Source organism: Schistocerca cancellata, chromosome 6 (assembly GCF_023864275.1).
Source record: "Schistocerca cancellata isolate TAMUIC-IGC-003103 chromosome 6, iqSchCanc2.1, whole genome shotgun sequence".
Taxonomy (NCBI): Eukaryota; Metazoa; Arthropoda; class Insecta; order Orthoptera; family Acrididae; genus Schistocerca; species Schistocerca cancellata.
Genome location: NC_064631.1, coordinates 164400874 through 164415885, shown reverse-complemented (window position 1 = coordinate 164415885; position 15012 = coordinate 164400874). Strand labels below are relative to the sequence as shown.

General features: G+C 42.9%; 1 pseudogene; it reads left to right on the top strand.

Annotated features, from left to right (window-relative positions):
- The first annotated feature begins 13876 nt into the window (after positions 1–13876).
- Positions 13877–13994, top strand: LOC126089546 (5S ribosomal RNA; annotated as a pseudogene).
- Positions 13995–15012: the final 1018 nt, after the last annotated feature.

Here is a 15012-nt window from a genome sequence, read left to right as displayed (position 1 = left end):
TAAAATATGATCCAAGTCACAAATTCGGATATGTTAACAGTTCTGGTGTTGATAAGGCTACCTACACACACAGTGAGAATGTACTTTATTCATTAGACAAATTACAGACTACTGGTATATTTGTTGATCTGCAAAGGCATTTGACTGCGTAGATCACAATATCCATTTAAACAATTTAGAATATTATGGTGTAACAGGAAATGCTGCAAAATGACTCAAGTCCTATATGTCTGATAGAAATCAAAGGGTGTCTGTGGTGTCACCGCCAGACACCACACTTGCTATGTGGTAGCTTTTAAATCGGCCGCGGTCCGCTAGTATACGTCGGACCCGCGTGTCGCCACTGTCAGTGATTGCCGACCGAGCGCCGCCACACGGCAGGTCTAGACACAGATCCTAGCACTCGCCCCAGTTGTACAGCCGACTTAGCTAGCGAAGCTACACTGACAAATACGCTCTCATTTGCCGAGACGATAGTTAGCATAGCCTTCAGCTAGGTCATTTGCTACGACCTAGCAATGCGCCATTACCCGTTATATTGAGATTCAAATTATGTATCATCAAGAGCGATGTTCTACAATTATGGATTAAAGTTAAGTATTCAAGCAACTACGTACTTTATTTACTAGACTCAACTCCTTTAACTGTTCCAGACCTCACGCCATCCTGCGTGAGCTTATAGCGTGCATTTCGGCCTCCTCTAGCAACACTACAGTGTCAATGCGAAAAAGACGTGTATTCAGCTATCAGGCATCACTGATAACATGTAGCGTCCCCCTAGGTTCCATCTCAGGGCCTTTACATTTTCTTGTTTGTATCAATTAGCTTTTATCAGTAACATTACGAGGGGCCAAGTTTGTTTTGTTTGCAGATGTTATAAACATTCCAATAAAGAGTAAATCAATGGTCGGCTAATGAAATTTTTATGGACATTTCTAAATGGTTTCCCTGTCGCTAAACCTTGAGAAAACGATATATGCAAGTCAGATCTTGTAAAAGGTTTCCTGTCAGTATATTTCTAAAATATGATGACAAGCAAATAGAAGAAACTGACAGTGTTCTTGGGATTAAAACTTGATAATAAATTTTAATGGGAGGAGCATACCACAAAACTGCTGAAGCACCTGAACAACTCTCTACTTTTTATGCAAATGTTGTCAAACATAGGTGATATAAAAATAAAGAGGCTAGCATAATATGCTTACTTTTGTACCGTAATGATACGGGATTATGATGAAATTAGTGTACTAATTTTGTACAGACACTATGAAACACATGACCATGGAATTTTGCTGTATGCACCTTCCCGTTGACACTCCCAAATAATGCTGTAAGTATAACTTTGTGAGAAAGGGCACTAAGTGCCCGAAATCGGTAAAGGAATTAAATTACTTTTATGCAAATGGTTGCTCATTATTTCATTATATACGACTAAAGTTGCTAAGGAAGGACAAAATACAAGTCATGCGTGATTATTTCCTGGGGTAACTCATCAGGACAGGCTAAAGTTTTCCGAGCCCAACTAAAACGTGCTATACGAATTATTTGTGATGTGAACTCAAGAACGTCCTGCAGAGGGCTGTTTAAGAAACTGGGGGAGTAACTACTTCTTCCCAATATTCAGTATTGAAATTTGCCATTAAATTTTTTTCAAATCTGCAGCCCAATTCATGGATTCAGTACTAGAAATAATAACTTTCACCAAGATTTACAGTCACTTATTGGGTTCAGAAAGGTGTCCATTATTCAGTAATACATATTTTCAATAACATACCAGCAGCCAAAAAGTTTTTTAGTAGAACCGATTGATGCGTGTTATTAATATTACCATATAATGTTAATATTGTGAACAATCCGAATCCTCTACAAATCTTGTGGAGCAATGCAATCATTGTAAATACGTGTTGTAAAATATTTATTTTATTTCTTTGATGACGTGTTGCTACAATAGTCTAAGAATTCATATGCCCCTAAGTCTATAGAACATTTAATATTTTGTGACGAGTTTTATATCCTTTTGAATGTAAATATGCTTAAGTACTTTTTTTTACCGATACCATATCCAGAAGGGAAATTTCATTTGGGATCTGTAGAAGGTACATTAGCATATCTCTTCTATTTTGGAAATATTTATTGTGTATTCTTATTTTCTGACATGTTCCACATCCCAGAAAAACCCCTCACTATGGATCCATTGGACCTAAAGGTACACCTAATCTAATGTAATCTCGCTTTCCAGAAAAGTCTGTACTTTGACCTTGCCATTACACTATGATCTTCGTCTTCTGATACAGCCTCCGTTGTACGTGACAGGGCAATTTTGTGTAGCTTCTTGGCAGTCAATCTTACCATATCAAGAGACTGTCTTGCGTTTCTGGGCTGATAAAACAGCCTACACTATCATCAATGGCAATATTTACCTGTGTGTAGAGGACCAGAGGCATCCGGAATTGGCTACAAGAGCTGATAGATGAGTCGCAGTGCAACAAGTTACCCATCACTTTATTACAGTTTAAAAATTAAATGCCAATTGCAATACCGATACCTTAAAGGACTTCCTCATTATTGTTTACAGAATGATTCACGCCGAAGAGATAGCTTTGCCAACATTTCAGAACTGACCAGCCGCAGTACATGTTAACATACAAAGGCAACAAACTCCCTCTAACAGTAAACGACACCACATGACCAGCTGTGACTAGTGGTTCTACCTTCGTATGGAACATACATAAATGATGTATTTAACATAACTTGAATATAATTTATTGTTCAACACAGCTACACTGATTTCAAACTAAATTATTCTACCTTCGTTTAAAATGAGTTATGTTAGACAATAAATTATTTTCAAAACTATCGCTGTATGTTGATTGGCGAATCCATGGAGTGTTCTGTGCACTACGACCAGATAATGGATATAATTGGAAGGAGAAACAGCATTGGTCGTATTTTTTTGTTTTTAGTTTTATCTGCAAAATCGATTTTCGGTCACTTAGTGACCATCCTCAGTGCTGTAATACACGATTAAAATTTGTAGGCACTGGTATCAACAAGCTTAGAGCGATCACATAAACATCGCTGTATGTCATCCATTCCAAAATCTGACATGTCTGTCTTTCACAATGCAGTACGTTCAACAAAAAACTATACATCATCAACATTTCTTAATTGTCAGTGTGGTTTCCTGAACAGTTAGCGGATACAATAGCACTTACTTTGCCCCTCAAATTCACCTGGCGTAAGGCCCAAAGATTACATAACGTCCAGAAAGATGTGTGCGCCTTCGACCCGTCCAAGCTGATTGATCACGGAAAATCATATTGGTCTGCTATTGCTACAGAGCTGAAGAAGTTAATGTCATAACAAGTTGCTGCCGTCAGCAGAATGAAGACAGAGGGGATCATAGTTAGGTAAGGGCTGGTCTTTAACGCACCTGTTAATCCGTGTAGGTCATAAACTGTGTCATTTACACATATCTTCTGCTACGAAAGAGTTCGCAGTTTACAACATCCAGTGCCCTAAGACCAGTGTGTGATGAGGGGAATGAGTAGGCCTACGGCAACGTGAGCCGCTACCTGTCTTAAACTGCCAGATATACATTGTACACTGCTGTATATACGCCGTACCTCTGTCAACACACATGGAATTTGTCTACAGTAATGTGATTCATAACACCAAGGTCAAGCAACTCTCATGTTATTTAACAGAATAATGTCGCCGATTTTTCTAGATTAACAAAAAATTTTGCGTAATAAATACGTGTATTTCACTTGACCCCCTCTCATTACAAATTTGACCATCACTGATGTTACTCAATTGGTACGGTATTCAGCATGTGTTGAATATGATTAATTAACTGAGAACTGCACTTTCATAATAATCCTTCTCCCGTGACCGTCACAAGTGAAAGTCACAGAAATGAGAGTCTAATTAGGGGCCTCATTTGTCCATGGTTCTCAAGCCCACCAGAATTACGTTACAAGTCATTAGCTGCTCTTTGTGTAATTTTCGTCTAAGTGGGACATTTCTTGTAATTCTACGTGACTGCACAGCATATTTTACATCCAATCACTCACATTCTGGAGATACCTTTCTGTAGGTAAAGCAACGACAAGCTTTCGTTTGTTCCCAGGAATAGTGAATCGGCAGAACGATTACTAAACAATCGTGATCTCGGTACCGGAACATTTCCCAAGTGTGTGGGATCCAAATGAGGACGACTAATAGATGATGTCTGAGCGAAGAAGGGCATTGCAGATGGTCAAAGGTTGCTTTGGCTAGTCAAAGGTTGAGTATGCACAGACGCACACAGGCAGTAATGTTTCCCACGTTCCATACGTGTATGGAAAGGGAAAACTTTATCATATGGTTTTACAAAAGCACACTCCGCGGCACAATTCATATTGGTTTGCACGACATAGACGTACGTCTTCAGTAAGCACGAGAGTTGCCTTTCCAGCGGTGAATATTCAAGATATTTTGCAAGGAAAATCTCTCTTTGCCGAACAGAGAAGATATTTTGCTCACAACAACGTACGAACAAATCCAACAATCAAACGTTAGTGTCGCTCATCTCTATTAAAATCCTTGCCTATTCATCTATTCTTTACTTTCTACAACGTTCAGAGTGAAAATTTGGAAGAGAGCAAACCACTGACTCAATACAAAATTCCTGTAGTCTACGTTTATCTGCCCTATACCGTTATACCTAAGTCAAGAACGACCTGACGTTAAAAATCTTATGTCCGTTGCAACTTTCATGACAATAAATGCTCCCCAAGCTGTAGCGTTTTATATCCACATTTATGACCCAAAAACACAAGACTTCAAACTTTCATCACAGACTCACTGAATAAGTAACACCAGTGCCCTCTGCAAACGCTAAAAATTAACGTGTAACAGGACGCGTTGCAAGAATGTAGAAAGTTACTGTGTCAACACACACTTGAGCTTTGTTAACCGCAACGTTGAGCGCCCTGAACATAGAAATAAACAAGACACAGTTACGACTCTTCCACGTGTCTCCCTCCCCTTCATAGTTTTTTAAAGATGTTGCAACTTCTAGAAGCATGTATTCGTACATACCACGTTGCAACGGACGGTGACTGCTGGGGACCGACCTAATGACGTACCTGGAAAAATAAAAAAAGAACATTGGAATGAAATTAAGTAATGTATGCGAGGAAAAATCTTACAAAGTATATTTTTCAGTTCTACATAGATTTTGGAGTTTATTGTTGCAAATGACACCACAGGCAATACTTTATTACAATCATAAAAGATATTAAAGTGAATGAACGTAAAAACAGATTAGGAAGCGCCACTGGCTTTGCATCCGGTAGGAGAGTTTCCCTATTTCACATCAGATAATTCACTGGAAGAAAGTTACTCTGGAAATTTCTCTAAAGATGGACTCTAAACCGTTTTGTCCCCAGTTTCTTATGAACTTACAACTGAAATATAAAAAAGCTTTTAGAAAGATATTTAACTCATTTCTGTAATATTTTGCAAGCAGAATATAATTTCGTTATGATATGGAACACTAAAAATGGTATTTTCTGTTGTCTCACACATCGTTTTATTAGAAAGGTATTCCCACTACAAGTTAGAAACTCAGTTGCCCGCGAGAGGCAAGTTCCTGGGTTTCAGTATAGTTCTGTACACTGTTTTAATCTGACGCATTAGAGCTTAGGGTACGGGAAGACTGAAGGTCCACATGAAGTTCTGGTAAATATACCGACTTAGTTAGCTTCTGAGGTCATCAGTCGCCTAGAACTTAGAACTAATTAAACCTAACTAACCTAAGGACATCACACACATCCATGCCCGAGTCCGGATTCGAACCTGCGACCGTAGCGGTCGCTCGGTTCCAGACTGTAGCGCCTAGAACTGCACGGCCACTCCGGCCGGCTGCACCTAAGAGTAGTGCGTCCTAATATTTTAACCACGTGAGATGTTAGAGGTCCTCTTTCACCACACAAAATTTCGGACAAATCCCCGACCCCACAGTCGTGCCGTCTCCTTGTTAGTTTTACGTTTCTTGCACACAGTCTTCGTGTTGTTGCTAGTGTAATGGACAACAGTGTGAGTGCATTTTTCTGTGGCACTGGGAAGAACTTTTGAAGAGGACGTCGATTTAACAGGTGTAAAACTTTTTCAAATAGTAACATGGTAACAACGCCACAAGCCACTGTCCTAGCCGTCAGGAGAAGATGTACCACAAACGCCTTCCCTAATGTACCAAATGTAAGCAAACGCGCGTCTTCGGTACGTTTCGCGTGTTCACATGTGCGCTTGAAGCCCATCAGTCTGTTACCTTCCGCTGTAGCGACCAGACAACTTACTCGCAAAGGTGTTCTCAGTTACATAACGTATGCGACTGTCGAAAAAGTGCAGACGGTTTCCTATTGTTGCTGGAGCAGCGGTGCGGTGTGTGCTGAGATACATCGTGATAGTGACAACCCTTAATGATCTGTTTTTTCCTGTCATTATAAGGAAACCAGTAACCGCAGATTCTTTAAAGAGTCGATGTCTCAAGTATAAAACTACTTCACAAGTCTGATTACTAATGGGTTAATGTGTTAAACATTTGACTTTCAGCAAGTAAGCGAGAAAAAATTTAGAAAAGGTTTGAAATAATCCCTAAAGCTTGTTGTAAAGTCGCTAAGTGATCTAAGTATGAAACGATGGATGTATATACTGTGGATAATTGTCACTTTATTTTTAGCAGTTTTTCATGCTTCTCAATGTTTATGAGGCCATATCTCCTGAGCTACACTGATCAGCCACAACATTACGTACCCAATAGCAGGTATGTCCACTTTCGGTTCGGATAACATCGGCAACACGTTGTTGCTTGGAAGCATTGCACGGTAGGTCGCTGGAGGAAGTTAGCACTACATCTGCACACCTATCCTAATCATCGTAAATTCCGGGAAGGGGGCGATAAGCTTTGACACCATGTTCATCACATCCCAGATGTGTCCGATCAGCTTCAGATCTGGTAAGTTAGGGTCCAGCCCATCAATTGGAACTCACCACTGTGTTCCTCGAACCACTTCATCACACTCCTGGTCTTGTAACATGCGCCATTATCTTGTTGCAAAATGCCTCTGCCGTCGGGGAACGTGATCGTCTTGTAGTGGTGTATGTGGTTTGCAACCCGTGCACGGTACTCCTTGGCAGTCGTGTTGCCTTGCACGAACTCCTCTGGACCCGTGGATGACCACGTGGATGTCCCTGGAGCGTAATGGAGCCGCCGTCAGCTTGTCTCCGTCCAGGAGTACATTCGTCAAGAAGCTGTTCCAGTGGAAGACGATGGATTCGCGACCTCCGATCGGCACGATGAAGAAGGTATCGGGATTCGTTAGACCATACAATGCTCTGACACTCCGCTAACGGCCAGTGCCGATGGTCACGTGCTCATTTCAGTCTCGGCTGACGATGTCGTGGTGTTAACGTTGGCACATGCATGGGTCGTCGGCTGCGGTGGCCCGTCGTTAGGAGTGTTCGGGGCACTGTGTGTTCACACACACTTATACTGTACCACGCATTAACATCTGATGTCAGTTCCGCCGCAGTTCGCCACCTGTCCTGGTTTACCAGACTGGCGAGCCTACTGCGTCCAACATACACTCCTGGAAATGGAAAAAAGAACACATTGACACCGGTGTGTTAGACCCACCATACTTGCTCCGGACACTGCGAGAGGGCTGTACAAGCAATGATCACACGCACGGCACAGCGGACACACCAGGAACCCCGGTGTTGGCCGTCAAATGGCGCTAGCTGCGCAGCATTTGTGCACCGCCGCCGTCAGTGTCAGCCAGTTTGCCGTGGCATACGGAGCTCCATCGCAGTCTTTAACACTGGTAGCATGCCGCGACAGCGTGGACGTGAACCGTATGTGCAGTTGACGGACTTTGAGCGAGGGCGTATAGTGGGCATGCGGGAGGCCGGGTGGACGTACCGCCGAATTGCTCAACACGTGGGGCGTGAGGTCTCCACAGTACATCGATGTTGTCGCCAGTGGTCGGCGGAAGGTGCACGTGCCCGTCGACCTGGGACCGGACCGCAGCGACGCACGGATGCACGCCAAGACCGTAGGATCCTACGCAGTGCCGTAGGGGACCGCACCGCCACTTCCCAGCAAATTAGGGACACTGTTGCTCCTGGGGTATCGGCGACGACCATTCGCAACCGTCTCCATGAAGCTGGGCTACGGTCCCGCACACCGTTAGGCCGTCTTCCGCTCACGCCCCAACATCGTGCAGCCCGCCTCCAGTGGTGTCGCGACAGTCGTGAATGGAGGGACGAATGGAGACGTGTCGTCTTCAGCGATGAGAGTCGCTTCTGCCTTGGTGCCAATGATGGTCGTATGCGTGTTTGGCGCCGTGCAGGTGAGCGCCACAATCAGGACTGCATACGACCGAGGCACACAGGGCCAACACCCGGCATCATGGTGTGGGGAGCGATCTCCTACACTGGCCGTACACCACTGGTGATCGTCGAGGGGACACTGAATAGTGCACGGTACATCCAAACCGTCATCGGACCCATCGTTCTACCATTCCTAGACCGGCAAGGGAACGTGCTGTTCCAACAGGACAATGCACGTCCGCATGTATTCCGTGCCACCCAACGTGCTCTAGAAGGTGTAAGTCAACTACCCTGGCCAGCAAGATCTCCGGATCTGTCCCCCATTGAGCATGTTTGGGACTAGATGAAGCGTCGTCTCACGCGGTCTGCACGTCCAGCACGAACGCTGGTCCAACTGAGGCGCCAGGTGGAAATGGCATGGCAAGCCGTTCCACAGGACTACATCCAGCATCTCTACGATCGTCTCCATGGGAGAATAGCAGCCTGCATTGCTGCGAAAGTTGGATATACACTGTACTAGTGCCGACATTGTGCATGCTCTGTTGCCTGTGTCTATGTGCCTGTGGTTCTGTCAGTGTGATCATGTGATGTATCTGACCCCAGGAATGTGTCAATAAAGTTTCCCCTTCCAGGGACAATGAATTCACGGTGTTCTTATTTCAATTTCCAGGAGCGTATGTAATGAGGAGTGGCCGCCCAACCTTACAACGTCTGGACGTTGAAGACACTCACCACAGCACTCCTAGAACTCTCGACAAGTCATGCAGTTTTCGAAATGCTTGTGCCGAGCCTCCGAGCCATCGCAGTCTGCCCTCGGTCAAACTCAGATACATCGAACAGCTTCGCCATTCCACACACGGGCAGCACGCTCACTGACACTGCGTGCACCGCACCTGTGTTAGTGGCTAGCAGTCATTCCTCGCCATGTGACGTCGCTATCGCCTAGACCAGGGGCGGGCAAACGTTGCACGCGGCTCGTGAGCGCACAGCGCTGCACGTGTGCTGCTCGCGTGCAAACGTGGAATGGGGCAGTGGCGACAGCCGGCAGGTTGCGGCAGTGTAGTACAAGGCTAAGCCGCGGACGTTGATGCGAAGCGGCCACTGCGTAGTGAACGTTGTATTTCAAGAACCGGAAAATGCAGAGTGAATCAAGGAAACGGAGACGTGGAGATTTGCTATCTTTTAAAAAGTAATGGGAGAATCAGTTTTTCTTTGTGCAAAGACGTGAAAATTCGAAATGTTTAATATGTGGCAGTATTCTCGCTGGTCAGCGGAAGTTTAGTATTGAAGGCCATTGTAATAAATTTCACTAGGACGAGTACAATTTATTGTCGGATTCTGAGCGGATGGGGAAATTGACTGAGCTTAAGAAGAGCGACCTGGCGATGTTAGATGCATCTGTCCTAGTTGCCGTTGTCACGAGAGATCTGCGACTTTCTCCCGTCATGTCTCTCATCTAACTGATTTAACATTTTATGGAGCACTGTTTTCAATTTTTCAGGACGACAACAATAATAGCCCAGCGGTACGTGCAAGCTATAAAATTGCGCTTAATATAGTGAGAGCTGGAAAACCATTTGCTGAATTAAACCTCGGTTAAGAGTAAACATAAGTGATGAAAATTTACGTAACTGTTTGCGTTTGTCTGTATGCGGAAATTTTGTTCCAGATATTAAACGTATTGTAAACTCCACCTGTGATAATTAAATGAAACGTATCGTAGTTAATAGGTACTCTTTCAAACCATGATTTATTTCAAGCACTCCTGCTAACCTTTTTCCATCATTCAATAAAGCAAGTTAGAAAAACAAAACGCAGTACAGAGGAAGGAGTGAACAGAATGTATGGTGGGGAGGGGAGGTAAGCGGGTGGCCAGCTTGCCCCTGTGTACACGCAGAACACCTGTTAACTGCACGCGTGCAAGTGCACCGCACACGTGCAGGATTCCTGCCCGCCCCTGGCCTAGACGGATCTATATCGATAGTATGAAATTATAGTTAAATCACGACCCCAAGCTGCCAACAGGCGTTGATGTACATCAACGGGGACTGTTGCAAATGTGTGCCCCGATCGGGACTCGAACCCGGGATATGCTGCCTCCATGGCAGACGCTGTATCCATCTGAGCAGGAGATCCCGGGTTCGAGTCCCGGTCGGGGCACACATTTGCAACTGTCCCCGTTTATCTATATCAACGCCTGTCGGCAGCTTAGGGTCTTGATTTAATTATCATTTCATTACAGAGAGCTGCATGGTCATCCATGGTATCTGTTCTTTCAGACAGTGATAGAAATATTTACAGGTCAATTCAGTAGTATGTATAGATAGTGATTGCAGACTGTGTTGCGAACAGAGTCGGCAACAAAGAAGTTATAAATTACAACGTCATCCCTGATGCTTTCATTTTACTGCTTGATCGGCGAAAATGTAGCAAGTAATTTCTTTCCTTTCATCATTTTGTATCTGTGCGTGTGAGGGGGGGCGGGGAGGGGGGGCGTCGAGGAGAAGTTTCTTAAAGGTTTAAAATTATGTTTAAAGTTTGTTGGACGTCACATTAAGTGCTTTCAATCTCCAATACTAGAGGAATGTAGTGGGGATAATTTGCGCGCCGCGAGTTACGCTGCCTCAAGGTAAGCGGATTTAGTAATATTGATTCCAAGAAACGGGGAACGTGAAGAATAAAATAAGCCAGCGTCAAGGACACAACTGGATAAGCAAATGACTTGGCAACATGTTACTACATGAGGTACTTGAGTTTGATGAGCCAACGGTGTACCCTGCGAATATTATATTCCATCACATGTCATCCTTTACATTCTTCATGTACATATGAACAGCATCATAATAACGACTTTCAAAATAACTTACAATTCCCCGAATGGTAACTACGAAAGCTGCGAAGTGACTTGGCATTCCTTTGCAAGATTTTGTTTTTGGATGTAGTATCGTTTACAAACCATGAACAAATCGATCTTCGCAATTTGAGCTACGAGTTAGTCGAAAATCTGCGCTGTTTGAAAGAAGTTCATAACCAACAACCTTGGTCTATCTCTGGTGAGGACTTTCCTGCAATCGCATAATTAGTCCCCGTTTCAATTATTCTAAATAGCTACAAGTATCTAACAGGTATTCTGCCGCAGTTATTGGAAGACATTCCATAGGACACAAGGCAATATTGTCTTTCTTTCCCGCGCAGACAATATTACACGTGGCTCCCCGCAGCAGGCCGGAGTGGCTGTGCGGTTCTAGGCGCTACAGTGTGAAGCCGAGCGACCGCTACGGTCGCAGGTTCGAATCCTGCCTCGGGCATGGATGTGTGTGATGTCCTTAGGTTAGTTAGGTTTAAGTAGTTCTAAGTTCTAGGGGAATGATAACATCAGACGTTAAGTCCCATAGTGCTTAGAGCCATTTTCTGAACAGAACATTTGGAGACTGTTGGATCTGTCGTATGTAAATAATGGTCTGCATTCTCACCAGAATTAACAAAAGTAATCCGTGAGGAAACGTAAACCAAGAAGTCTACAATGGAACACTGAAGACATGAAATGCCGTGTAACATGGACCTGTGGTGTGTTTAGTCCAGACGAAGTTCAGCTTACAGTACTGCCTGTCCGGAATCGCTTTGTAGCTTGTACCTGAGTGAGTTACTTGTCTCATTGCATTTTGTACAGTAGGATAAACGACTGTGAAACCTCTTTTCTCCTGACGGCGAGGACAGTAGTTTACGGCTACGCTATCTTGTTATTATTTGATCACGCTCCATGTATAATATAATGTTGAAGTTATCTTCCAATGCCACAGAATAATGTATAAAGACTCATTTAAAACTCAGAATCATCATTCGGCAACGTTAAACGTTTCGCCGGGAGGAAATCACAGCTTGCCATCTTTAATCGTTGTAGACGCATCTGACGTTGGCGCGTCTTAGCTGAGTCACTCTTCATATTCCTCGATCACTTTGCTACTGGTAAATTTTAAGAAGATGGAGCCCAATAGCTGGTAAATATTTGAAGACTCTAGCTTGATTTTCCACAATCACTTTGCTACTTGTATGTTTTAAAGGGCTCCGGAACGCCCTATACTTGCAATGTTAAAATAACGCTTATAAATTACATCTTTCCTCACAAAGTATTTGAGGTAGGAAGTTGAACTTTTTACAGATTATTTATTGGAATATGGGCTACAACTTAACACAGGGATTTTACAAAATTTTAGTTCAGTTATTAAAGATGATTTTTTTTCAATTGTAATGAAAATTCACATTTTTTTGCAGTTTTTTATTTATATATTCAAAAATATACAGTTTTTTGGAGAAAAAGGCTGTGTTAAATTATGCAGAAGGTACTGTGTAACATTTACTGAAAGTTTGAAACAAATATGTTTGGAAGATCCTTAGAAAACATGTAATTAGTATGAGAAAATAAAAGTTTTGGGAATCGAGCGACAAAGATTGGATTATCTTTTTAGTGCATTCCAGGTCCATAGGATGGATTATCTTCATCCTCTGCAAACTCCTCCTCCTGCTTCCTCTTGTTCCTCCTCCTGTTTACTCTTGCTTGAATTTCTAGACTCTTTACAGCCCTGTCTGCAGCCCGAAGGCGTTCCTTGTCCAAAGCAAGCATCGCTCGTAACATGTTAGAAACTATCTTCATTCCCATATTTCTAAATACCTTGCACCTTACAATGTTGCCATCATTGGAAGTCGCAACAGCATCATACACACCAAAGTGAAGTGTTTCTATTCCAACAAATACAGTCTTGGGGATTCTCGACCATATAACACTATTTACACTTTCTTTGGGGTTTTGAGTTTTTCCGTGAATACACTTTTTCAACAGTTCAGGTGCTGCTAAGAGTCTGAAAATAGGTTTTATCACCTCCATTATTGCATGAGGCAGACTATGCTTATGAGTGTACACTTCACCAGTTAGCAATCCTTTGTTATATTTACACCAACTGTCTTCTTCTTTGGGACACAAGCTATGTTGGGGATTTTCATCGGTTGAAGAAATATGAAAAAAAAAGAGCCCAAACAGCCTTCTTCATTTCGTCGACACTTTGGATTTCTAATTTCTAATAACTTTACTTTTACTCATTATTATACTTCAACAAAACAGAGATTCAAGAAACAGAATTAATTACGAATATTTTCGAGATAACGACAGAGTAAATAAACATGAAACAATCGACAATCACACCAGCGATATATATTGAACCATCACAGGTTAGCCACAACACATACTTTATCTCACATCACTAAAATGTACCTGATGAACACGGACGTTAATAATAACACCATTTGACAGCAGTTTAACAGCGCCACAGTGGGTCACGCCCATGTAAAACACATTTCAAAAAAAATTTAAAAATAGTTGTAGTCTTCGGAATTGAATAAATTATATATCTATTAAAAGGTAATAGTCTGCAGATTCAGAAAACGCAAAAAAGTAAAAATTGAACTTTTCATGATTTTGAGCCTTTCCGGAGCCCCTTAAGAAGCCAACGGCCTTGCCGCAGTGGTAAAACCGGTTCCCGTCAGATCACCGAAATTAAGCACTGTCGGGCTGGGCTAGCACTTGGATGGGTGACCATCCGGTCTGCCGAGCGCTGTTGGCAAGCGGGGTACACTATGCCCTTGTGAGGCAAACTGAGGAGCTACTGGATTGAGAAGTCGCGCCTCCGGTCTCGCAAACTGACATACGGCCGGGAGAGCGGTGTGCTGACCACATGTCACTCCATATCCGCATCCAGTGACGCCTATGAGCTGAAATGACACTGCGGCCGGTCAGTACCGTTGAGCCTTCGTGGCCTGTTCGGGAGGAGTTTAGTTTAGTTTTTTATATTTTAAGAAAGTTGAGCCCAACAGCTCTTAAATATCTGAAAACCCTCATTATTCACACCCAAGAGCTGCTTGTAAATTTTTTTTAATTGAAGAACCACATCCGCTCTATAGACCACAGGTTAATAAAAAGGTTCGCTACATCATACGAAATGGCAAGATCAATGGAGTCAAACGATCAAGATCCATGAATGCGTCGTTGTTGTCAATCAGCTGAAAATTACATCGTTAATCACAATATTTGCGCAGAACAATGCACTCATTCAAGTTGTAGTAACAGTCAGCATTAACACTACTAGCGGTGGATTTCTACACAGCTCATTATTTTATGAACCCGTTGATGGTCTGTGGACCGAAAATGATTGTTCCATAAAAAACTTTTATCGACAGGTCTCGGCGGTAAATTATGGCGTTCTCCAAACTTTGCTATTTGTACTGCAAGAGGTCTACTATCTGACTTCGGTGAGTCACATAAAGGAGTTATATCGCAGCACGACCGGGCCTAAAACATTGCTTGTTCACATTTGTCATATGGTGACGGAGATCAAAGAGCTCATTAACTTTGACTCTAAAGATTATCTCGGTCCGTGCTCATACAATTTTATTTTCTGGCTATATTCGTTTCCACTTTTCATTCATCATGAGTGTGCCATATGCTAGCACCTACTGTATTCTGATGCTGCAATCGGCCAAGAAACATAATGGGCTACTGATAATGACTCAAAACTCGAAACTGGTAAGAACATAAACCGTAAACACAACGTATTGATTAGGCCTTAAGCCTGTTCCGATTGC